The following is a 26,924-nucleotide window of genomic DNA, read 5'->3' on the forward strand; positions in this document are numbered from 1 at the left end:
ATCCAATGCCTTAATATGATTTAGATGATCAAAATGGTTTAACTCACCATTTAATCAGCTGACTGATTTGAATGGAGAAGTATGTAATGTGTTGTAGCCTAACCATCCCTGCCAGCATGGTCAGACTCTTGGTAGTAACCTGAAATGCTCCTAGGTAGTGAGTATCATTGCACATAATGATCTTTACTTTGTCAGTAATTCAATGATACTGAATATTACTCTACTGGATTTTGCTCAGCACTGCTTGGTAACTCTTGGCCATAATCCCAGGTCTGGAATGATAGGAAGCCATGATTTTACATTCCATATGAGACAGGCAAGCACTATGCTTTGCCTGACTGATACCTCTACTTTGCATTTATGACCCCAGGTAGTTCATCACTCTCTCTCTCTCTCTCTCTCTCTCTCTCTCTCTCTCTCTCTCTCTCTCTCTCTCTCTCTCTCTCTCTCTCTCTCTCTCTCTCTCTCTCTCTCTCTCTCTCTCTCTCTCTCTCTCTCTCTCTCTCTCTCTCTCTCTCTCTCTCTGGAATTATACTGTATATTAGGAAATATCATTAAAGAGTGTGTGTGTGTGTGTGTGTGTGTGTGTGTGTAAAAAGTGTTTGCATTATTGTGCATTTGCTGTTATAGCCCCAGGTTCTTAAAGTTTTCTGGTTTCATGATTTATAAAGATTGCTATTTTTAATAAAGTTATTGAAATTGTTATTGAATGTTTGTATTGAACTCATTAGCTTTGTAATAGTGTGCGTCTCATCATGCATTCATTAATGATGTAGAGTGGAAATGTCCACTCCTACCATGCATAATATCAATGCATTATTGGTTTATGTTGTTATTTGTGTATAAATTGTAAAGTTATGCCAGTCTATTTTAGTACAAACTAAATATCAGCTGGAAGAGAGGACAGGTAATGGCACACTAAAACACAGGAAGGGACAATGATAGAACCATCCAATTTAACAATACACAGAGGAAGAAGAATGAGAAAGCAATAAAAATGGATTATTTAATGGATGATTAATAGACCCTCATTTGTAATGTTATTTCAGGCAAGAATATTAAAAGAGACAGCTGGCTTGCCCTTTGTACTTGTTCAGCTTGCCCTTAGCACTTGTTCATACATGACAGAATGAGAGATCTATGGGTGGGGGTGACACCTGGAAATGGGTATGATTCATGAAGGGATTGATTGATTGGTTGACTGACTGATTAAGAAAAAAAAAACGTAGCAGTGGAGGGTGGGGGGAAGGCGCCCCCAACTTTCCAGTCATATATGGCGTGGAAGGGACAATACCAGCAAAGAAAAATATGAGAAAATGCATAATTTACTACAAAACCCAAAATGCGAAAAAAAAACCTTGCCAAATTGAACCTTCCCACGAAGGTAATGAATGGAGTTTTGATGCAATGAGCCACAGTTACTTAAAACACTCAACAAATATAACACCTGCCAAAAAAATAAAATAAATAAATAAAATCAATCAATCAATAAATAAATAAAGATAAAAACGCGAGAAAACCTTTAAATTATCACAACGCGAAAAATACACACACGCTAAACTGGATGCGTCATTAATTAATAGTCATTGGGACTGTTATCCCCCCAATAGTTTATAGCCCCTCCCCTATTCATTGCTCCCCCTTCCCTGCCTTGAGGAACACCTTCACTTATGGCCTGCTGTTGGGTCAGATTTGAGCCATTTTAACCTCGAATTACATACAAGACATACATACATACATATTGTCTCCTTGCAATAATTATAATAGTCTTCCTGGCTTAATTTTTGTTTATTCATTATTCCTTATGTGTTTATTAATTGTTTGTCATTTGTCTAATTCCTTGTTTTATTTAGCCTCGGTATTTAACTAAGCATTTTTTTTTTTCACTTTCTGACTGTGGCCCTTGCAATGAACGGCTTAATTGTTTATTTACTGTTCCTTACGTGTTTATTGATTATATGTGAGCTATTTATTTGATATTCATGATTTTTTCTTTAACTTCGTATTTCTTTATATGATAGTTTTATCTTTTCGTGTTTTCTGGCTTAAGTTTTGTTTATTACTCCTTGTTTGTGTTATTAGGTGTGTCATTAATTATTTGTCTTATTTCTCGTAGTTTAATGGAATTTTTAGCACTTTAATTATTAGAGTTCCTCACCAGTCATTTTATTCGAGAGAGAGAGAGAGAGAGAGAGAGAGAGAGAGAGAGAGAGAGAGAGAGAGAGAGAGAGAGAGAGAGAGAGAGAGAGAGAGAGAGAGAGAGTCTAAATGAATAAAAAAAAATAATAATCAGTTACAGTATTTTATTCATAAACAAGAACAATTCATGATAATAATAATAATAATAATAATAATAATAATAATAATAATAATAATAATAATTAAATACAAGGAGGAAAATGTGTAACAATAATAATAATAATAATAATAATAATAATAATAATAATAATAATAATAATAATAATAATAATAACAATAACTGCTTTTATCTTACTCACACAGATAAATAGTTTTATAAATAGTTTATTGACCATAAACATTGTGTACATACACACAAAATTAAATAGAACAGATAAAAATTTCAAAATGTAGTCAGTGACACACAGAAGACTGGTGACAAAACCTACTAAAGCCCATTAAATGATTGGGTGTCTCAAGTTTCCACATCATCAGTGGAACACTGCTTCTGAGCACTCAGGGATGGACAAGCTTTTCATGGCTTGTGTGAATGGAGACAAGACGTGTAGGGGATTTATTTGTTCTGTTTTTTCTTGTCCTACTCTCTCTTCCTCCCTCTTGACTCTTCCTTTGCTTCATCCTACTCTTTCTCTTGCTCATTCTCTCTCTCTCTCTCTCTCTCTCTCTCTCTCTGGACTTTTCAGACATAGCTCCTTATGATTTTTTGGCAATCCCAAACCTGTTGACAGTATCCTTATCTGAGAGCCAAGGAGACCATGCAGAATGTGGCAGCATACCTATCATTGGTTGCAGAAGCGTTTGAGCAGTGGAGTGATGGATGATTGTAGGAATGTGGTGGCACTGCTATCCACCATGACATTCATCCACATAACAGAACCATCTCACATGGTGCATTCAGCCTCAGGGAGAGGAACCTCTGTAGCCTTGGGCAGTAGCCCTTGGTCAGGTTTGCTCCAGAGTCAAACCTGCTTACCATCCGAGAATACCTTGGGGAGGAATGAGGAAGCCTTTTGCTCTGAACCCATGAAAATTGTTCAACCCTATAAGGGAAAAATATGAATGTTGAACAAATTGATGAGAAATGGAAGGATTAATGGGCTAAGTGTGTTGGATTACAGAGGGCTTTCTTTGAAGGACATTTTGAATGATACCATAATTTTGGCCCTTAGCCCAAGGTTGGATACTTCTGAACCGTTCTTGCATTTTTAAGCTAAGTAATATAAAATGCTCAATTAACAAAGGAAGGATAATGAAAAGATAAAACAAATCAGGAATTATATCAATTCATAGCTTTATCATAGTTCTAAGTCATAAATACTACAAAAATTAGTCAATCTCTTCAGAAATAATTATAAGATAAGCTTTAATAATAAAAAGTATGTATAAATAGATGAAATGTTGTCACCTTCACCAATGCCGGCTTCTTGTTATTCAGCACATGCTTGTGCTTCCTGAACACCGGTCTCATACTGGATAGAGACAGTAATGTATGGAGGTTTGATGCAATACAACATTTTATATAAGGATAAAAACTTGCATAAACTTCCTGTTTGTGTTTTTCTACTAAGGTGCAATTGTTAGGTGAGCATTTGCAACTTCCTACACTTAAACCATAACATCCCTACTACAGTGGCTCAGAGCCACACCATCACTTGTTGCTTGTCCACTAGTAAATAATGAAGACTGCAACCCTCATGCCAGCTACACTATACAAGTATTTACAAATTAATGGTTGCATTTTCAAAAGATCTCTGATACAAGAAAGCTTATAAATATTGTGAAAGCTTCTAGTCAATGTTATATCATTTGCTTCAACAGAGGAAGAATAATTCAATCTTCCTGAATATTACAAATGAGATTTTATCAGTATTAACTTAACCATGTCATTCTAAATTATTCTACCTAGTTTCCAGGGACTTCAGCAGTGAGTAGCTTAACCAGCACACAGGAAAGACAGTGGGAAATTAAGATATAACAGGGGTGGCCAAAGGAGGTAGTCCAGCCATCTCCATACTCAGGTATTTTGGTTTGTGTGCCACTGGGATGAAATCAGAAAGTGATGCGCATACATTTTAGTAAGATTTAAGAGAAGTTAGTGTTTGACATCACAAGTTTTTTGGGCCAAGACTATTTGCATTAAGGAAGCACCACATTGCTATTTTTAAATGTTGATCGCCCACGTAGCAAGATTGCACATCAACAAGAAGGTAACCTGAAAGTAAAGTTGAAATTAACAACATATACTGTGTGATTGTGACTAAGTACAAAATTGAAATGTGATTGGAGAAGGATAAAAGTTTCTAATTTGTTTCAGGCAAGAGGTGTGGTTAAGGAAATGGTGAGTCTGTAGGCTGTAGTGAGAGAGAGAGAGAGAGAGAGAGAGAGAGAGAGAGAGAGAGAGAGAGAGAGAGAGAGAGAGAGAGAGAGAGAGAGAGAGAGAGAGAGAGAGAGAGAGAGAGAGAGAGAGAGAGAGAGAGAGAGAGAGAGAGAGAGAGAGAGAGAGAGAGAGAGAGAGAGAGAGAGAGAGAGAGAGAGAGAGAGAGAGAGAGAGAGAGAGAGAGAGAGAGAGAGAGAGAGAGAGAGAGAGAGAGAGAGAGAGAGAGAGAGAGAGAGAGAGAGAGAGAGAGAGAGAGAGAGAGATTGATTTCCATGTGAGAGTGTGGTTTTTAAGTATGCTATAGAGGACACACTTATTCATTCACTACAGCCCACAAACTTGCAATGTCCCCATAGCATAGTTACAGACAACATCCTCTCATATATAAGTCTGTGTCAATCTTTCTCTGATGTACTCCAGCCCAGAGACCCACAGCAGCATTAAGAGTGGAGAGAGAGAGAGAAGAGAAGACACACAGAATGGATGAATAGAGATGCTGTGGTTTGTAAAAATATGGTGTAAGGTCTGTTGGCTATGGTGGGAATGGTTTTCCAATCATTCCTCTCTTGCACAACCATTTTGCTTCATAAACAGACATCTCTCTTTCATCTTCCCACCAAACACTGTTATTCCACCTTACATTTATATATTTGCATGCTTATCTTCTCAAATTGTTCCCCTTCCATTCTCTCCGCATGTCCAACTCTCTCCTTTCTGTGGTTGATCACTCACTCTGCTGTTCCTCCACATTCATGACTATATATGATGCACATGTGCTTTATAATCAATCAAATGTTTCACGTAGATGATGTTTTCATTCACACACAGTTCCCCCTCCTCCCTGTTTCATTCATTGCCATTTTGCTCTCTCTCTCTCTCTCTCTCTCTCTCTCTCTCTCTCTCTCTCTCTCTCTCTCTCTCTCTCTCTCTCTCTCTCTCTCTCTCTCTCTCTCTCTGTGTGTGTGTGTGTGTGTGTGTGTGTGTGTGTGTGTGTGTGTGTAAGAGCTCAGAGCTCATGGTGACTGATCTCTGGGTAGGACTGAGGCCAATGACACACCACCCACCGGGGCAGCGAAGTCACATCACCTCGGGTTACATCCTGTACCTTGTTGTAGCTAGGTGAACTGGGGCTACACATTAAGAGGCTTGTCCATCTGCCTCACCGTGCCCGGGATTCGAACCTGGGCCTTCTTGGTTGTGAGCCGAGTGTGCTAACCACTACACTACGTGGTGTGTAAGTGTGTATGTGTGTGTGTGTGTGTGTGTGTGTGTGTGTAATGATGCAGCTGGGAAGGTCGTCTAATGACAATTATTGATGAATGAAGGTAAAGGATGCGTGTCTATTACTTCTCTTTGTGTGTGTGTGTGTGTGTGTGTGTGTGTGTGTGTGTGTGTGTGTGTGTGTGTGTGTGTGTGTGTGTGTGTACATAACACACACACATACACACACACTTAAAAAAGTATTAATGACATGCGCATCCATTACCTTCATTTGTCAATAATTATCATAAGGCAACCTTCTCAGCTGCATCAGCGCACGCACACACACACACACACACACACACACACACACACACACACACACACACAAACATAACTGACTGTCTTCAGCCTCTCTCTCACCGCCGCAATGTTGCATATCTAGCTGTCTTCTACCGCTATTTTCATGCTAACTGCTCTTCTGATCTTGCTAACTGCATGCCTCCCCTCCTTCCATGGCCTCGCTGCACAAGATTTTCTTCTTTCTCTCACCCCTATTCTGTCCACTTCTCTAATGCAAGAGTTAACAAGTATTCTCAATCATTCATCCCATTCTCTGGTAAACTCTGGAACTCCCTGCCTGCTTCTGTATTTCCACCTTCCTATGACTTGAATTCCTTCAAGAGGGAGGTTTCAAGACACTTATTCATCAACTTTTGACCACTGCTTTGACCCTTTTATGGGACTGCCATTTCAGTGGGCATATTTTTTTATTGGATTTTTGTTGCCCTTGGCCAGTGTCACTCATACATAAAACACACACACACACACACACACACACACACACACACACACACACACACACACACACACACACACACAGAAATTATATTAGAAATTATTAGAAATTAGATAAGTTACCACTCACGAGCCTACGCGACGCCATGTATGTGAGCAACGCATGTTTTTAAGCATCTGGAGCAAAGTGGTTAAAGGAAAACTTTTTGACTTGAAATGTAATTAGATTCATCAGTTATTTTTCTGGCTGACATTGTTTTTGGAAGGTGGCACTTAAAAGATATGTGAATGCTGTATCTAGATATAAACAAACATTCACAAATACTCATTCCATTATGTGTCTGTCATTAGGCCCTCAAATAAACAACAAAATAAGTGAGAAGTTACCATTTCCCTTCCTGGCTTGTGCTCCAGTTGCTCTGAGTTGTAGCAGCAGTGACGTGTGGCACCCAGGATGAAGGTGGTCTGCAGGGTGGTCTGTGTCAGGGGGATGATGGCAGACAACAGCAGCAGCACCGTGACAGCTCAAGCATCCTGTTGAAATTATCACTTTTTAAATGGTGAAAAGTGAAGGAAAAACCTGTCTCCATGGAATGTGGAAGTACACAACAACAACTCTCAAAGATTTCTTACAATAATAAGTCATCATTCATTGTATCCTTTTTTGTTGGCCACAAGATTATCATACAAATTTTCCATAGACATCTGCAAATTGGTACCTCTAGCTGTTATTAAATATGATATTAAGTTTGATAAATGTATTTATTTCATTATACATGAAAGTAATTGATTGCAAAAAAAAATAATAACCAAAATATATTTTGACTTTTACTTTACAATGCCTTAACTGTTTGCTTTTAAAAAAATATGTAGATTTATTTTTTCATTTTAAAACTTATAGTCTAGACAACTAACTGGCCTTAAATTTTTCTGATATACAAATAAAGTAAGAAAGAGAGCACATTTCACTAACACTCATGGTGAAGTGTCCACCAATGATGGTGAAGGAGGTACACATGTAAACTCCAGTCTGACCAATGAGCAACAGAATTTGTCCAGCTGCATGTCTCTATCGGGCACAAACTCCAGCTCCCGCATCTGTATCATGCCCACCACCACCGTCACCGTGGGCAACACTGAAAAATGGAATCTTATCATTCACACTGTTACAAAAAATATACTCCCATATATATATATATATATATATATATATATATATATATATATATATATATATATATATATATATATATATATATATATTATATATATATATTATATATAAATGGATTACTATTCCCAACGTTAAAAATTCTTTAGCTAATCTTACTTTGATATTTTGCATCCAATATTAACTACAATTTTTTCCTATGACATTTTCCAACTACACTTAAAGCCTTTCACTGTGAAACAAAACAATTAGCAGCATCAGAAGCAATGCATGCAGTCTCCTTTATAACCATCTACAAGACGTAGAGTTGGCATTGAAAAAGAATACATTTTGCAATTTCTTCCCAGTTCTAAGACTGGATGTGGCTGTAGAATGAATAAAGATGTCTTGAGAGTGACTGGATAATTAAAATCCCCCATAATTATGCAATTATTAACGCAACAAATGTCCGCAATAAGGTCATAAAGTTTTTTTTGTCCGTAGCAGGTGACTGGACTAGAGGATGATAGACGAGACCTAATGTTATTTTACAATATTTATTTTCTAACTGGATGAAAGTGATGTCTATATTAGCAATGGTTGGGGGTCGGGAGTAAATGAGGATGAAGATTGGCTTCCCTATGTTAAGGTGTTAGTTTTCATATTTATTGAGAGAGAGAGAGAGAGAGAGAGAGAGAGAGAGAGAGAGAGAGAGAGAGAGAGAGAGAGAGAGAGAGAGAGAGAGAGAGAGAGAGAGAGAGAGAGAGAGAGAGAGAGAGAGAGAGAGAGAGAGAATCAAGCCATTTGAAGTACATTTTTAGTCCCTTTATTTACACCATATTGCCTCTCTCTCTCTCTCTCCTCTCTCTCTCTCTCTCTCTCTCTCTCTCTCTCTCTCTCTCTCTCTCTCTCTCTCTCTCTCTCAATAAATATGAAAACTAACACATTAACATAGGGAAGCTAATTTTAAAGACTCCTTTAATGAAGCAGTAGTCTGACCCCCCTCTGCTCTCTCTCTCTCTCTCTCTCTCTCTCTCTCAGGTGGAGTTGGCAAGGTACCACCTCCGCTCCTGCCAATGTCTCTCATGACTTCAAGACGCCTCACTCTAAACCCTAACTTAATCTCACCTCACCTAATCTAACCTAACCTCACCTAACATAATCTAACCAAATCTCACCTAACCTCACCTAATCTAACCTAACCTCACCTCCTCTCATCTAACCTAATAATTCCTCACCTAATCTAACTTAACTTCTTCACTTATGCTAGTTTAACCTAATGCAACCTTTGCTAAACTCAATTACCTTAACTAACCTAATTAATGTACTATAACTTAACATGATCTAATGTAACCTATGTCATCCTAATCTTGCTTTAGTTTCATCTAATCTAATCTAACCTATGCAAGTTAATGTAAATTCATCTAATATAAACTAAACTATGCTAGTCTAACCTATCCTTAACTTACCTAGCCTAACGCCACTATCTCAACCTAACCCTAACCTTACTTAGCCTTACAATCTAACACACTTCAACTTACATAGCCTAACCTAATATCGCCTATTCTTAACTAACCTCACCTAAACCTTACCGACACTAACTTAAAACCTACCTATGCTTACATCACTTCTATATCCTCATCCTCCTCCTCTTCCTCTTCCTTAACACACAGTGACTCAGCGAAGCCGTCAAGAAAACACGTAATTTCTGAATACTATCTTTAAGAGGTCCACCCAGTCATACCCTCTTCTCTTTCCTGACCCCCATCCTCCCTTCTTTCCTCACGTGTCTCTCCCTCCCTACACACACACACACACACACACACACAGAGGGTCTCACAAGGGTAATACACACATACATACGGACACTGACCCACCACACACACCCAACCAGTCACCCACACCCACCCACATACGTGTACACACGGACGCAACACCTCAGCCTGTCACCCTTACGTCAAACAGCTTACACCCTTCTATTCCCTCTCACTCATCCATCACACATCCCATTGTCTCTCTCATCTTCTATTCTGTTACTTAACCAGTTAACGCTCGCAACCTACTCCCAGTCCCGCTAGCCGGCGGGTTACTCTCTCATTAGGAGCATGACCCTAAAAAAATAAGTCACATGGCGCGGTCAGAGAGAGCTAGCCTGCCCTGGTCTGCCTACGCGAACCAAAAGCGTTTGTTTGGGTAAGATTTAAAGGGACGAAGGTTTAAAGGGCCAGTCTCTGCGTGGGTGTGTTTGGTGAAATGCTGAATACTCACGCCTGGTTCGTCATACACCCACAAGGACAGGCACAGTTCACTCCTCCATGACACACACACACACACATATACACAAAAACACTAACTAGTAACTCTACCTTTAGTTTCGTCTGCTGCGTTCCAGCAAAAAAAAAAAAAAAAAAAAAAAAAAATCAAAATATTCCTCCATTACTAATGTAACTCACATTCCCTGGTGGTATACTTCCCTCGGAACACCCATATTTTAAAGAGCTTTTTATCCACCATATGTGTCTCAGTTAACTCTGATCTTGGCTGGAAATTAAACTATATTGTATGATATCAGTGTGGTCATCTTGAGGTCCCGGATGAAATGGCGGGCTGGGATTGGCTGTTCACGACCCGTTGTCATGGTGATGGTAGACGCCATTCAGTTGACAGCTCATTTTTTCTCGCTATTGAAAGGAGTTTATTAGAGCGTAACTGAAGCGTGTAAAGCAGGGTGGGGAACTTTCGTTCTGTCAAGGGCCATTTAGATATTTTTAATATAATTCGCGGGCCATAAAAAGTTATCAATTATTTTTTCACTCATTTAACTCACCTCTAATGTGACGGCTGGAACTGCTTCTCTTTGGCGAGGCGCGTGATGTTAGGTGGTACTGTTGATGATGCTACTCGCAACTGGTTTTCCAGGTTTGCATCGGTCAGTCTGGAGCGCAGTCTACTCTTTGCCAGGGTAAGTTTTGAGAAGAACTGCTCGCAGCAGTAAGTCGTTCCGAACACAGATGCATATTTCAGTGCATGTCTCCTCAAAATAGGAAAATCATCAGCACTTACGTAACGTCTGTAGAACTCAAGCAGTGAGAGGTTGTTTGTACCTAGCTTCAGCTCATCATCGCTTTGCAGCTGAATTATTTCGTGTTGCAGGTTATCAGGCACATCAGCTGGTTCCACATTAAATGGTGTAGCGAAGATGTTCAACTCCTGTTGTTTACTTTTCACGTCCTTGAACCTTTCACTAAATGCCTCAATTAGTTTCGCACACTCACCAGCATATTCATCCGTTGTAGAAGGATTTTGTTCTTGCAGAGTGGGGAAATGCACAGTGTTACTGCTCTTAGCTGACGCTAGCAGTGCAAAGAAAAACAGTCACAAAATAAAAAATCAAGAAATATAATTATTATTCAAGGGTATGACGCTGCTAAACTGCCGAGTTCATAGATAATTAATTGAATTTAAATAACCTGCAGCCAGCACATAATAAAATTACATTATATATTATTCATTCATGAGATATGAAATAGCATTTATGAACTGCCTTGCGGGCCTGATCAAATTGTCTTGGGGGCCTTATACGGCCGGAGGCCGGACGTTCCCCACCCCTGGTGTAAAGGCATGATTCCGCACCATACTGTTAAGATATTGTAGTTCTGAAGTGTTCCTAGGGTTAGTAAGCTTGGGTAAGGAGTATAACACAATTTAGATGGTGTTTAGATGGTGTGAAGAGCGGGTGTGTCCGCGCTAGATTCAAGCAATTCCAACCTCTGATATGATTGCGTACTAGACTGTTAAGATATTGTAGTAAGGAAGTATTTGTGGGGTTAATAAGCTTGGGTAAAGGTGAAGTTCGTTTTCATGGATTAATCTGCCCATCCTAGCTGGAGGAGGAGGAGGAGGAGGAGGAGGAGGAAGAGTACAATAATTATACTTGGCACAGCCACACTTTTCTCTCATTTTATATATATATATATATATATATATATACGTCAGAAAAGTGGCCTCCCAAAGTTTGGTGTGTATTTGAACGAAGTGTAAGAAGTAACAATGACGTTGAAGGATGGCATTACAGACTTAATATGAAAGCACGTCAAGGCCAACTGAACTTCTATACTTTAATAACCCTACTACACACACAGGCTAGACTTGTAACGCTTCATGTAAAGTTTATAAATGATGGAAAGGTGTTGCGTCACCGAAAAGATAAATATACAAAACAACATGGACGACTATTCCTGCTTTGGGAGGAATTTTCTCTGGGCACTAGAACAGCAAAAAGCTTACTGAAAGCTGCCTCTCATCATATTGCTGTGAATATGTAATGACTTGATTTTTCATGAAATACTCTAGTTTTATTGTCTTAAAATTTGGTGTATTTCAGAATACTGGCCTCCTATTGGCTCATTTCAGCTAGCGGTCTTGTTAGGATTTGGAAAGGAGTGTTTCATCTCCTTCTTCGTCTTTTTTTCAATGGTGTAATGGGTAGGCGCGGCGTGTGGACGTCCAGTGATTCCGTGTGGTGCGTGAGAACAGGTTGGTGGGACACAAGCCGGGGATATATATCACAAATGTGTGAAGCACTCTTCTCTGTGCAATAGTTTATGATGGTTTGAATCTAACAAGTGTGTGAAGCACTCTTCTCTGTCCGATAGTTTATGATGGTTTGAATCTAACAAGTGTGTGAAGCACTCTTCTCTGTCCGATAGTTTATGATGGTTTGAATCTAACAAGTGTGTGAAGCACTCTTCTCTGTCCGAGTTCAAGTTGGTTAGGCCGTGATCCCTTTAGGCCGAGAGTCATTTAGGCCGTGATCCCTTTAGGTCGAGAGTCGTTTAGGCCGTGATCCTTAAACTCATTGTTGCAAACCCTGTGCTGCCATTCTTGACAATGGTCACACTGCAAAGCATGGTCACACTGCAAAGCATGCTGGTTGAATCGTACACGTCGAGAGCAAACAACACGAGGAAATTTGGTAGGCATCCTGAGCGATGAGGTGTGAGGGAATAACGAATACGCAGAATTTGACTTCAACACATCAACTAAGTAAGCAAGACAGTGTTTTGACACTTTAGAAATTATATGTTTCGAATTTAGTAATATTTTGAATTAACTAATTGAGACAGTGTTTCAAAATTAGTATGTAGGTTTCGTAATTGTAATTGCACTTGTACGGACACGGCAAGGTTTGCTGTGCGACACAGGTGTGAGAGGTGGCAGGACAGGAAATGTGATAATGGTGTATCTTGAGCTGATTAATGGCAGCTGTGAAACCCGGTATTTTCAATGACTGGGTTTCGTGCACTTCCTGCAGTACCTCATAAAACGATTAATATGTGTGTATGTACGCTACGGAACATAGTTTCCACTGCATATAGGTCTCTTCCACTGTATATAGGTCTCTTCCATTTATTATCTTTATTTTATGGAGGTATCGATCTCTCGATACATTATCAAGAGTATCAATAAAACTCATTAGCATGCAATCACGTCACACTTCTCGCCTCCACAGTAGTCCTCCAGCATCGACTGCACTATAAAAACTATAAAAAGGATCTCAGTATTACGGCCTAAACGACCCACGGCCTACAGAGTCGCGGCCTAAACGACTCTCGGCGTAAAGGGATCACGGCCTAAACGACTCTCGGCCTAGAGTGCTCACGGCCGAAACGACCTGCTCCCCTCTGTGCGATAGTTTATGATGGTTTGAATTTAACAAATGTAGTGATAATACACGTTCATACGTGAAGCCACGTGCAGCTTGGACATTTTTTTTCCCACGCTCAAATGAAGCGGTTACTGATTCGTGATTAAAGAGATAATTAGCTCGTGTATTGCTTACATGTAGTTTACAGTGAAATTTTTTACCTAATTTGGTTGGGGACATTTCTTTATTAATAATTAACAAAAGAAAAAATAACAAATGGAATCAATGAAATTACAGGATTTGCTAGAGTGGTTGTTATATGGACGTAATGAGTGTAGCACTGTACACACTCACGGTAGTCACGGTTTAGGGTTGTGGGGGGCGGGGGAGGGGGGGGCTGGACAAGGATCATGTATGAAAAGTGGGCAATGACCAGAAAAAGTTTGGGAACCACTGCTCTAAACTATAACTACTTAGGCTACTACTGCTACTTATACTACTACTACTACTACTACTACTACTATTACTGCTACTGCTTCTCTTTGATATGGGGCTCTCGTATTCCAGCTAAGTTTGAGAGAGATATATATATATATATATATATATATATATATATATATATATATATATAATATATATATATATTATATAATATATATATATATATATATATATATATATATATATATATATTCATATATATATATATATATATATATATATATATATATATATATATATATATATATATATATATATATATATATATATATATATATAATATATATATATATTCCACCTGTTAATAATGTAGAAATGTTAATCTGTTACTAGAACTGTAAAAACACCATTGAAAACCCGTGGCACTTCAACTAGTGCCTTTGGAACGCAGGAATATTGTTAATCTGTCACAAGAACCGTAAAAACACCCTTGAAAATCGCTTAATTCTCTCTCTCTCTCTCTCTCTCTCTCTCTCTCTCACTCTCTCTCTCTCTCTCTCTCTCTCTCTCTCAGAAAACAAGAGGGATACGAGGAGCAGGGGAGGATAGGGGAGAGGGAAGAGGAAAAGAGAGACGGAAATTGGGAGAAGAGTAGGGAAGAAGGAAGGAAACCAGATAAATATACAGAGAGAGAGAGAGAGAGAGAGAGAGAGAGAGAGAGAGAGAGAGAGGAAGAAACAGACGCACTGGTATTAGCGGAGCGGGTGCCGTGACATCAGGCCTTGACTCCGCCTCCCTGCCGCCGGCCACAGTACTGTACGTGCGTTATAGCACCAATATGCCCATATGTGCAGATCTTACTTGGCAACAAACTGAATTTTTTGGTCTTTGGTGAGTGGAGCGAGGGAGGAGGAGAAGCATACCTAGTCTTGGGGGAGAGTCACCAAGAGGCTCCTTAGCACAACCCAGAGTGGAGTATTTTTTTTTTTTTCGTCTTTTCATTTTTACATGAAAGGGGAGTTTTGGTGATGACTATAAAACGTGCAAGGAAGGAAAACAATAATGTCGCTTAATTTGCTCCTTGGTAGGAAAGTTTGTAGGTACGCAAGGGAGGAGGCAAGAAAAGAAAGAAAGGGTTAATTTAACTGGACGTATTTTGATGGAGATGCAGAAAAAAAAAACACACACACACACACAAAGGAAGAACAAGCATCAGGAGATAATTGCATTCGTTTTTATGAAGCTCTTTGTTCTTATAGTTATTTAAATCATAAGTATGCGGAAGACAATTGTAGATGGAGATTTTTTTTTTTCGTGTGTGCTGCGGACAGGTGACATGGATGAGGTGAAAGTTTAAAGGTAAGGGGAAAGGAATATGCTAGAAAATGAGTGAAATCTGCTCTTCTCTATACGTATAGATGAAAAGAGAAAAAGAATAATATAGTGTAGATAACATGAAGCAGGAATTATGTAGCAGTTTTACAAAGTATTTATGACGATATTACGCAAAATAAATCATACAAAACTACAGTAGCTCCATTTATCACATTTTCGCGGACAGTACGGAGGTCTTAACATAGAGCAATTCATTAGACCATCAACTTCCATTCGAATTACGAACACGAGATTCATTGGCGTTTGTGACATGACAACCGGGAAGACAGTGAGGTAGAAAAATATTGCAAAAATCAGAGAACAGTCAGATTCCGCCAGTGAAGGATTCTGTTTCACGTTCCGTCATACAAAGCCGATTGGTGTTGCCGTGATCGCCTCGCCTCATTACCAACCCAGGCATGCCACACCCCAATCCCTTCCCGGCAGCGTCTCGTACTCCCTCTCCCCTCTGTGCTAAAGGCTTGTCATCGGACATTCGCGCTCTTTGTTAGCTCATAATTAAAATGCGGGTAAATATTATGCTTTTTATGTGTGTAAATGATGGTAATATGTTTTAAATGACAAAATCTAACTTGTGTGTTTACGAGTAAATGTAACTTTATTTAATTCATATTTGATAATGTGGATGCTGTTTTTTGTGTGTGGCTAAGCTGTCGTTTATATTGTTGTTGTTTTTGTTGTTGTTGTTGTTCTAGTTGTTATTTATTATTATTATTATTATTATTATTATTATTATTATTATTATTATTATTATTACTATTATTATTACTATTATTATTATCATTATCATCATCATTACTATTATTATTATTCTTGATCTTGTTCTTCTTGTTCTAAACCTTTTTTTTCTTCATGTTCCTCTTATCATTACTTATCTCCTCCACCACCACCACCACCCTCAGCAAGCAGGACACATGAGCCAGCCGTTCGTTCACCCGCATACTGGCGTGAAGCATCATTCGTAGAGAGCCCAGTAATGACTATCGCTGGCATACCTAAGGAGATCAGTCGACCCTAGATACATTCTTATTCTTGACTGGCTCAGTACAGACTCGTTGGTTTAGCCTTAATACAGTGAGGAGACTTGTGTATTTGTGGCGGTGAGTAGGGAGAGGACGTCTGTATTAAAAAAGCAGTGGTCAATATAGTTTTAAGTGTCACTAATATCTAAACACACTAAGCCATACTACAAGATCACTTTCACTTTTTTTTTCCCTCTTGCTATTCACTGCTGCCGATCCTTTCATTCTCTCGGTGTTGTAGTCTTTCTTTCGTAACATTCAGACCCCTGTAAACATGTTTGCTTGCACACACACACACACACACACACACACACACACACACACACACACACACACACACACACACACACACACACTCGTATATGAAAGAGAAAAAAAGAAGATTGCGTTTTCCCTTTTCTTCTTGGCTACGAAAGGAAGACAATTGCAAAGTTAAGTGTTTAAAAATGGCATTATCGTAACTCAGTCCTCCTCCTGCCCAATTAGCACACTGCCATTCAAACTGAAGCCCATACCGTTCAGAGTCCTGGCGCCGGCATTTGTCAATATCTTTACTCTCCCACCCGCTCCTCCACTCTCCACTAACTAGTAAACTTCGAAAAGTATTGGGTCGCTCTATTTTCCCTGCTTTCCACGCCCTCAGCCCCACACGGGAAGCACCAGGTGATCCGGGGAACTGCAGTGTATCAGGACTGAGATTCTTCCTCCCAAAGTAAATTTTTAGTGTGGTGTGTGATAGATATCTTGGTTTATTCTCGGCACTACTTACGTTTAATTGCGTGAATAAAGACCATGATCTTACAATTTTAAGTTGATTGATATATCAATAAACCTCCACACCACGGTGCTCCAGCCTTTGTCTCCGCCACCTACGCCACTCAGCCCCACGAGGCGCATGCTATCTGCTACCTAAGCGCGCACACACACACACACACACACACACACACACACACACACAACTTTGGGGTCTTGTTCTATTCAATCCCGTTCTTCCACAAGTAGTTCAGTGTCAGTCGTAGTGCGTAGCTCAGCAGATACAGTCGTTATAGACCAATAAGTCTCCCTGTATCTGTTCTTCCTATCTGATTCGTACTTATCTTGAGGCAGGTTATCCTCAGCAACACTGGTCAAAGGCCTTCTCCCCTGCACTTCACAAAAATAACAGAATAATATTAGCCTCTTTTGGATAAAGCACACACACACACACACACACACACACACACACACACACACACACACACACACACACACACACACACACACACCTCTGTCAGACCACAAATGGTGGCGACCCGTCCTAGACACCCTCGGCCTGGGTTGTACCTCTGTTCGCTCCGCCACCAGACGCACCACACCACCTGGCTCGCCTCGCGCCGCACGGGTCGTCACGCTGTCCCGTGAGACCACCTGCCTCGCTGGCGGGTTTTAATCAAGGGACTAATTTTCTCAAAACGTGAGGGATATTATGTGTTCTCTGTGGATTGATACGAAAAACCCAGTGTTGTTTGGTGCCTAGCATTCAGAAATATCAGCAATTAACGTACCACCTATGATGAAATGTGCATGATTGTGTGTGTGTTTTGCCATTTTTACTGTTGAAGTGTGATTCAAATATCCGTACATCGTTCCGTGAGCTGAGTGGACATATGCACCATTCTTCCATAACGACAGTTAATTCAAATGACGGAAGTTAGTGTGTGACAAATTGAATTACCAAATACAAAAATTCAAGTCAACCTAAATTGGGAGGATGTCCTGCTTGGCCAACTTGCAGCGTGCTGAATGTGTGCAGACCTCGATGTGCTGAGTGCGCGTCAGGGACGCGGTGTTCCGCGTCCCTGAAATACAACAAGGAGAAAACAAAGTACGCCAAGACACTGTTCACCTGGGTCAGATCCTACTGTGGCGCGGGAGTCAGTCAGTCAGTCAGTCAGTGAGTTTGTGTACACCTCAGCTGTGAATGAATCATGTAAAATATAATTTCTTTCAGGGTTGTGCAAACAATGTAAATCTTTCTGCGTGGCGAAATGGTGAGATAAGTCAATGAAGTCCACTGACAGCAGCTAAATGAGGAGGGTTTATTAAATAATGACGCTAAATGAGATAATTAAACACGGGGGGGCAGACCTTGATTAGTCTGTCGTGTAGCTGTTCCATTTGGCAATAATGAGTGTGCACGTTTTTAGTGTGAAAACAGACAGTGACCCATAGCAAATCCTTACACGCGAGACGACTCCTGCCTTCCACCATCACGTGAGCGCGGACAGAACATCGCACCAGACACGTGGCGACAAAAAAGCTTGAGCTCACAGCCTCAGTGCACACCGGCAGAGTGCTGAGTCCTATTACCTGCCACGCTGCTCGCCACGCAAACATACTCCCAACGAAAAGAAAGGTCTGGACATGAAATATAACGTGTATTCAAAAAATAATGTTGAAATATATTGTTGAGTCCTCTTTCACGAATCTAGCACTTGTCCTTCCTCAACACATGGGCACTCTCACCATGAAAGCTCGGGAGTAAAAATATAGCACGCAAACAAAAAATAATCCAGAAATATGAGTCCAAACCTCTTACGTTGGAGAGTCAGAACGTTAAATTAGCGAATGTAATTTACTACCACAACATTGCTCGGGAGAACCTCGGCGTGGGTGAGACACGGCCACCCATAGATCGTAAGTAAGGGGAAGGGGAGGGAAGGAAAGCAGACTGGAGTGGTGAAAGAAGGCGAGGAAAAATTTAAGAGCACTGCCAGCACATGCAAAGTGGAATGCGTGCCACATGCAATGCAAAATTCCACGCAAGTACTCCGGCAACAATCTGACCATAATAGGCTTGGTAAATACAAAGGAAACATGACGTAAGTGCCTCTCGCCCACGAACATCACTTGAAACTGCTTGACGTGAGAGAGAGAGAGAGAGAGAGAGAGAGAGAGAGAGAGAGAGAGAGAGAAAGAAAGAGAGAGAGAGAGAGAGAGAGAGACTGACACGCACAGCTCGCCAAAGCGGACGGTGAGAAATGTGTGTCAGGTGTCTAGCGAATGTGAGGGAGGGAGAGTCGCGAGGAAGCAGTTAATGATTGTGGTCGATAATACAAGTGAGGGAGAACATGAAGGGGAATGCAACATGTACGTAACAAAATGGAGAGAGAGAGAGAGAGAGAGAGAGAGAGAGAGAGAGAGAGAGAGAGAGAGAGAGAGAGAGAGAGAGAGAGAGAGAGAGAGAGAGAGAGAGTGTTAGAACGCAGACAATTTGACCGCACTCTCTCACCACCACCTTACACACACACACACACACACACACACACACATTATGGCGTGCTGAGATGATGTAACTTACTCCTTCACATGGCTGGGCTGGAGTGGCTTTTTGACAAATAATGGTACAGTGGTAGTGCTCTTCATACTCATGCTATCATTTCCTCCTCCTCCTCCTTAACCAGTGCGTCTAGAAATGCTTTATTTTCTTCCACCACCACTAAGCATAGTTTTTTTTTTTTTTGTTATAGTCAGTGTTTATGTATTACTTCCCGTACCGTAGTTATTGGCGGCAGCCTGAGATATTTGGAAGTGGAAGTACAGTGGAGACCAAAACTCTATCTCAGAACTGCTGCCGCTGAGGTAAAACAGAGTATTTACTACTACTACTACTACTACTACTACTACTACTACTACTACAACTGTTGATAACTATCCTTCTTTGCAGGCATCGTAAGACACAAGACGAGGAGCAAGCAAGATTCACGACGACACAGTTCTTCACTGACTCGTCAACTCACTGACTGCAAAGTGCGTCTGTGCAGAGAAGACAACACGTGTGGTGCCGCCCTCCCGTGACTACTGAGGAGACAGGAAAGAGAAGAAACCAGGAAAGAAACAGCAAGAGGAGGAAGAGGAGGAGGAGGAGAAGGAGGAGGAAGAGGAGGACGACGACGAAAAAGAGTTGGGGATTAAAGGGGAGGAGGACGAACAAGAGGATGTACTGTGGTAAGAGGAGGAGGAGGAAGGCGTAAATAGAATAAAGGAATAAAGAAATACAAAGAAGAGTACGAATGTATAGGGAAGAATAACGAAATATATTGTCAAATCAGGAAAAAAAAGAAGGAAGAAAAGGAAATATAAAGGGAATAGAAGCAAGAGTAGTGAAGCTTGAGATAGAATAAAAAAAAAGATATGAAGGAGTAATGGTTTATAAGAAGGAGTAAGGAAATATAAGGAAGAATAATGAGAAGTACAGAAGGAAAAGGATATATAATGAAAGAAAATAGCCGTAGATAACGCCTATGAAATTTTACTGGCACACATTTCTTTCCTCCTCTCCTTCGATTACCTTCCAACGTGGCATACCCTTCCCTTAGCTAACCCAGCCATTATCCAAGAGGCAGAGAGGGAGAAGATACAGTGCTCACCTCCTCACCACGCCCTGCAATAAAGAGCAACACCTCCTCCTTCAATGACCTCCTCCCAACACATCAAAGACAAACCCACCACCACCACCACCACCACCACCACCACCACCACCACCACTACCACCACCACGACCACAACCACCAACCACGACCATAACAATAATAATGACCAAAATCATAGCCCCTCCACAATTCCCGCCACAGTCAGAGCCGCACAGAGTCACCAGCAGCACCTCCAAGCCAGCTCTCCTTGTCCCAGCGGCAGTCCTCGTCCCCCCTTACCACCACGTCGCCTTCACCAGCACCACCCTCTCCCTCCTCCACGCCACCGCCGCCACTCCAGCACGAGACCGCCGCCCTTAACCCTCCGAGGAACGTGCTGCCCCAGGTGAGAGAGAGAGAGAGAGAGAGAGAGAGAGAGAGAGAGAGAGAGAGAGAGAGAGAGAGAGAGAGAGAGAGAGAGAGAGAAAGGTCGGATTTGTGTGGGGTGTGGATGGGGTGTGGGGTGGGGTGTGGGTAGGGTCAGCAGGGATGGTTAGGTTAAGTTGCTGGAGGTGACAGGAGCACGGTGAATTTGGGGAGTAGCCGGCATTACGTGGTCCGTCCCCCCTTCTCTATCTCACACACACACACACACACACACACACACACACACACAGCCATCAAGAATACATACTACACAATACATAACGGAACCAGGAATCAGTTAAAGCAGTTAAGCCAGAAAATTGTGGAGGCGATCAAAGAGAAGAGTCTCGTTTACAGGGAGCGGGGCATCCGTCACGCGTCACTGGGGAAGAGGAGGAGGAAGAGGAGGAGGGGGAAAGGAAAGAGAGGAAAACCTTCTTTGATATCAGTGAAGGTTCCGTGCCACGTGCAAGTTTGGAAAGAGAGAAGGTTGAGGGAGAAAGGGCGAAGGACAAGGCGGATACACGCTTAATTGTCCCTGTAACATGGTGGCCTCTCGCTAAGCTATGGGATTATCCCCTGCCATAGCCTTGTTCTGTTGACCATGCTGTGTCTTGTAAATGTTGTTGCTGCTGTTACTGATGCTGTTGGTGGTGGTGCTGGTGGTGGTGGTGCTGGTGGTGGTTGTGGTGGTGCTGGTGGTGGTTGTGGTGGTGTCTGTTTACGATGAAGGTGTTTTGTGTTTAGCGTCTTTTTCTTGTTGTTCCCCGCCAAATTTAAGATAATTTGAATATATAAATACACTGCTATTAATGCTTGTCTTGTCACAGAGGTGAAATAAGACGTGTAAAAACACACCTAAACAACAACAACAAAACAACAAGCAGTATCAAGCAATAATAATATAATACAATATAAAAGTAATCTATTCACGCACACGCAAGTCTTCAGAGAGAGAGAGAGAGAGAGAGAGAGAGAGAGAGAGAGAGAGAGAGAGAGAGAGAGAGAGAGAGAGAGAGAGTGAGTGAGGGACTGCGAGGGTCAAAAATCGAGCGAATCGCCATGGAATAAAAGATAATGTTGATATGCATTCAGGGACGTCACTCGCGGAGGGACCCGCACGCGAGGGTCACCGGCGAGAAAGAGCCAGCCAGCCAGCCAGCCAACCACACACGCACACACACACACACACACACACACACACACACACACACACACACACAAAGTTAGGAAAACAAATACGAAAAGAAAAAAAAAAGAAAACAAGAGAGAGAGAGAGAGAGAGAGAGGAGAGAGAGAGAGAGAGAGAGAGAGAGAGAGAGAGAGAGAGAGAGAGAGAGAGAGAGAGAGAGAGAGAGAGAGAGAGGAGAGAGAGAGAAACACGAAAAAATAAGAAGGGAAGGCCAATGATTTCTTTCTCAACGTCAGGCATCGTAAACAATCAGGAGGAAACAGAAACAAACAGGCAAGGAGACTCAGGTAAACAAGGTCAGGTCAAACACGCCACGAGTCACGGGGCCGATGAGAATGCGATCAAACCACGAAACGAGGCTGACATTGAGAGAAATGCAATGCTGGAAACAAAGAACGGAAGAGAAGGAGGAAGAGGAGAAGGAGGAGGAGGAGGAGGAGGAGGAGGAGGAGGAGGAGGAGGAGGAGTTTTCGTGCCCCTCCCCCTGTCCCCTCCTGCTAGACCTTCAGGTGGCGTAACACACTTGCTTGGGGCACATACAAGAACTCTATGCGTGCTTGCGTGTGTGTGTGTGTGTGTGTGTGTGTTGTGTGTGTGTGTGTGTGTGTGTGTGTGTGTGTGAAGATGGAATAGATAACGGAAAACAAGATGGACAGCTGAGCGCAACCTAATTTAGCGTAAATCACCGGAAAATATCGCACAACAGCCGAAGCCGAGGAGCAGCAGGACTTCCTCTCTCTCTCTCTCTCCTCTCTCTCTCTCATTCTCTCTCTCCTCTCTCTCTCTCTCTCTCTCTCTCTCTCTCTCCCCTACTCTCGGCAAGTCGCTTCCGAGCTTGTGCTATCGGGCAAACTTAATTAACAATGCACATATATCTCACAAAATTGGCGATCGATACGAATTAATTACACGCTACAGTGAGGTGTTTTCTGAAGCATGAACGAAGGTATAGCTCCCGTTCCCTCCTCTTGCTTTGCTCCCTCAAGGCCACACTTTACCAGCCTTATTGAGATGGATAGCCCCGTGAGCCCCATTCGCTTGTTCATCTCCGAGAAGTGCATAATTCCTGCAGCTTGGCCCGGGTAATGTTGCTGGTGGCCTTGCATACAGACGCCCACAAACTTTGGGCTTGTCGCGTTATGAGATGGAAAAATATGATGGACGGCGCTTGGTCTTCTTTCTTTTCTTTTCTTTTTTTTCTCTTTTTTCTTCTAGTGCTTCAGAACTTACGAACTTTGTGGCAGTCGTGAGAAGTGTCAAAACTCTGAGCTATTGGCGGGCTTGGTTTTCCCTCACTAACCTTCACTGTCCTTCACACCATCCTTCATTGGCTCACACTATCCTCACGTGCATCACAGACTCTACTCATCAGGATGAGAGGGAGGCGGTGGTTGCAGTATATTCTACGTATCTAAACTGTTCATTGTTGAATATGTGTCAGTCTTTTCTCTGTTACGTGCAGGTGTAATACAAGCTAAGGGTCTCCGGGATCATAACACCGTGCAAGCCGCCACAAACACAGGTGTGCTCCATACTGTAACGTGTCATATCCTTTACCTTCTTGCTCGTTAGTGCTGCTCCGTCACACACACACACACACACACACACACACACACACACACACACCTGAGTTTCTACGTATGTTTCGCTCTTTCTCATGTAGGTAATTCTTCGCCTCTACACACGGAACTGATAGTCATTGTGCCCTTATCTAATTACGTTCCTCATGAAAATATTCCTTGTTCATTTGTTCGGTTTTCATATCAGTTTTCCATTCAATTATTTCACAGAGCAAATCATGTGATGGAAAATTAAATTCTCCGCTGTGTTTGGGTATTAAGGTTTTTTGTACTTTCATATCTTTTACTCGTACAATTCCTTACTTTAGTATATAACATTAATTTCCATCTGCCTTTACTCACATACCTTCCAACATTCAGCAATAAGATTCTGCACCATTCCCTCACAGTCTGCAGTTAGAGATGTCACTCAGACACACAACCTAACAACCCCTAGTCATTCCTGTCACTTGACCCTGCATCCCCTTCAATCAACCAATCAGTCAACCAATCCCATTTTCCATAGTTCCCTTCTCTCTCCTTTTGTCTATTGCCCTATTCCTCCCCTCCCTCCCTCCCATGCAGGAAGATACTAAAAAAAACATCTCCACATCACACACCTCGGTCGTAAATCAAACTTTACTGGAAACTGTTCTCCCTCCCCTGTGCCTTCCCTCACACATGCGTCACTTTCCTCGTAAAACTTTTCATAGCTCACAACACACGTCCACTGGCCCCATAAATCTGCTCCACCTTCCACACACCGGTCTTATTAATCTTGTATAAAGTTTTTTGCGAGGAGAATCCAGAACAGCAAACAAAAATCAGTGATAATTATAGCAACAGTAAAAAACAGCAATAATTATACTACCACCACCACTATCACCCCACCAGCACCAGCACCACCATCACCACTGCTACCAATATCACCATCACCACCACCACCACCACCACCACCACCACTACTACTACTACTACTACTACTACTACTACTACTACTACTACTACTACTACTACTACTGCTGCTGCTGCTGTTGCTGCTACTGCTTCAGTGAATAATCATCAACAAGAACAACAATAACAACAACAACAACATCAACAACAACAACAACAAAAAACAACAACAAATATCATCACCACCACCACCACCACCACCACCACCACCACTAACAGCAAGAACACTAAATTCAAACAACATATCCAAATAGGCATGCAGGTGGCAGCAGCGGTGGCAGTGGCGAAGGTGGTGATGGAATGCAATGAAGTGTAGCGGAGTGTAGCAGGGGGAAGTGGTTCAAGGGGAGTGGGGAAAGAAGGAAGGAAGGAAGGAAGGAAAGAAGAAAGGAAGGAAGGCAGTTTGCAGTACGAGCAAGGTGTGCACTCCATAACTATACGAGCATACACACACACACACACACACACACACACACACACACACTAAATAAACTACGTATCGGGCAGGCGAGGCGAGGCGGGTTTTACTACAGTATTACCCTCTAGATGACACTTACGTATCGCGAGCCACGGAAACAACGATAGATATCCCTTTTACATGGAAGGATGAAGAGCTACTTTATCAGCATTACCTGGAGACACGCTGATGTTAAGAATATGTAACAGTGGATAGCTCACATCTCATTATTCTTATTGCTATCATCGACAAACAGTTTAGAATAGACGCACCAAGCATAGGACATTCAGTGTAGGGCCAGAGTGTGCAGGCGGAGCGGCAGGAGATGATGAGGGCGGGGACAAAGTGCGCTCCTCATGATCACCAAACGCATAACTCGCGGCGGAATGTTCTTGCACTCTCCACCACTAAAAAAATGAGGTAGTAAGTGAGTGCTTGTTACGGCTAGGTTGTTGAGAGAGAGAGAGAGAGAGAGAGAGAGAGAGAGAGAGAGAGAGAGAGAGAGAGAGAGAGAGAGAGAGAGAGAGAGAGAGAGAGAGAATTATAATGGGGATACTTCTAGAACTAAAGTAGGAAAAAACAACAACGAAAAAAACAACAACATACTACTACTACTACTACTACTACTACTACTACTAATACTAGTACTATTACTACTACTACTACTACTACTACTACAAACATGAATAAAATAACAAAAGCAACGAAATATTTGAATTAACAAAACTCTGAATGCAGGAGAAAATATTATATTCACAAACTCCTTTATAACTCTCTCCTCTCCTTCCCTCTCCTCACAACCTCATTTTTCTCTCCATCCTGCAGCATTTCATCCCCTCCCTCCCCACGTTACAGGGCCGTCTCGACCAGCTGCAGGCGGAGGTGAGCAAGCTGGAGCAGCGGAGCGAGCAGCTGGAGGCTCGGGTAAAGAGTTTCTTTCGCCAGCACCATGCCCTCGCCGCTGCCACGGACCAGATCGACCTTAAACTGGAGGCGCTCAACCGACAACACAAGACCCTCTCGTCCTCATAGTCTTTTGTGTGGCTGCCTCGAGGAACACTGCACGTACACCGCCTCTCCTGAGTGTGTTATGGGAGATCCTTAATGTTGAGGCATACCTGTGTTTCCTGGTGCGAAAGAGATTTGTGTGGTGTAATACAGGTGCCGACACCGCACTTACCCACAAGAACTGACAAAATATCATCGTTTTTATGCTTACTATAATTTTTTTTAGGAAGAGTCTTGGTGCGGCTGTATGTGTGTGTGTGTGTGTGTGTGTGTGTGTGTGTGTTCCCTGGTTCAAAACAAACTTGTGCAGAGTGAGACAGGTGGCCACACAGCACTCACCTACGAAAACTTAGGGAATATTGGCATTTTTATGAAGAGCGTTTTTATAAAGAGTCCTGGGACCGCTGCGTGTGTGTCTGTGTGTCTTGACGCAACACGAACTTGTGCGGAGTAAGGATGGATGGATGCCAGAACAACTTTACCCGACGGAAACTTATCAAACAATGTCCAATTTTAGGCTTCATCTTTATTTTTGTATGAGTCAGTGTCGCAGAGAATGCCTCAGAAAGGTTACGTGGACCACACACATTTTTTTTTTACGGCTAGGTTTTATGTTTTGTGGCCGCTCGGATACAATGTATTTCTGGGAACAGGCTCGTCAAGACCTCGCCGCGGGGTTGCGTGGGCGCGGCGGGGAGTTCCCTCGCT

General features: G+C 41.9%; 2 long non-coding RNA genes across 2 annotated transcripts; one reads left to right on the plus strand and one right to left on the minus strand.

Annotated features, from left to right (window-relative positions):
* Positions 1-2,509: 2,509 nt before the first annotated feature.
* Positions 2,510-7,711, minus strand: LOC135098638 (uncharacterized). Its single transcript, XR_010267228.1, has 3 exons — positions 7,548-7,711; positions 6,962-7,108; positions 2,510-4,411 (listed from the first exon to the last, which is right to left on the minus strand). It is a non-coding gene; the product is annotated as an uncharacterized LOC135098638 (long non-coding RNA).
* A 9,838-nt stretch (positions 7,712-17,549) lies between these two features.
* LOC135098617 (uncharacterized) lies at positions 17,550-26,665 on the plus strand. The gene is made up of 3 exons (XR_010267172.1): positions 17,550-17,682; positions 19,936-21,026; positions 26,064-26,665. It is a non-coding gene; the product is annotated as an uncharacterized LOC135098617 (long non-coding RNA).
* The last annotated feature ends 259 nt before the right edge of the window (positions 26,666-26,924 follow it).

The sequence above is a fragment of the Scylla paramamosain genome, unplaced genomic scaffold, assembly GCF_035594125.1.
Source record: "Scylla paramamosain isolate STU-SP2022 unplaced genomic scaffold, ASM3559412v1 Contig71, whole genome shotgun sequence".
NCBI lineage: Eukaryota > Metazoa > Arthropoda > Malacostraca > Decapoda > Portunidae > Scylla > Scylla paramamosain.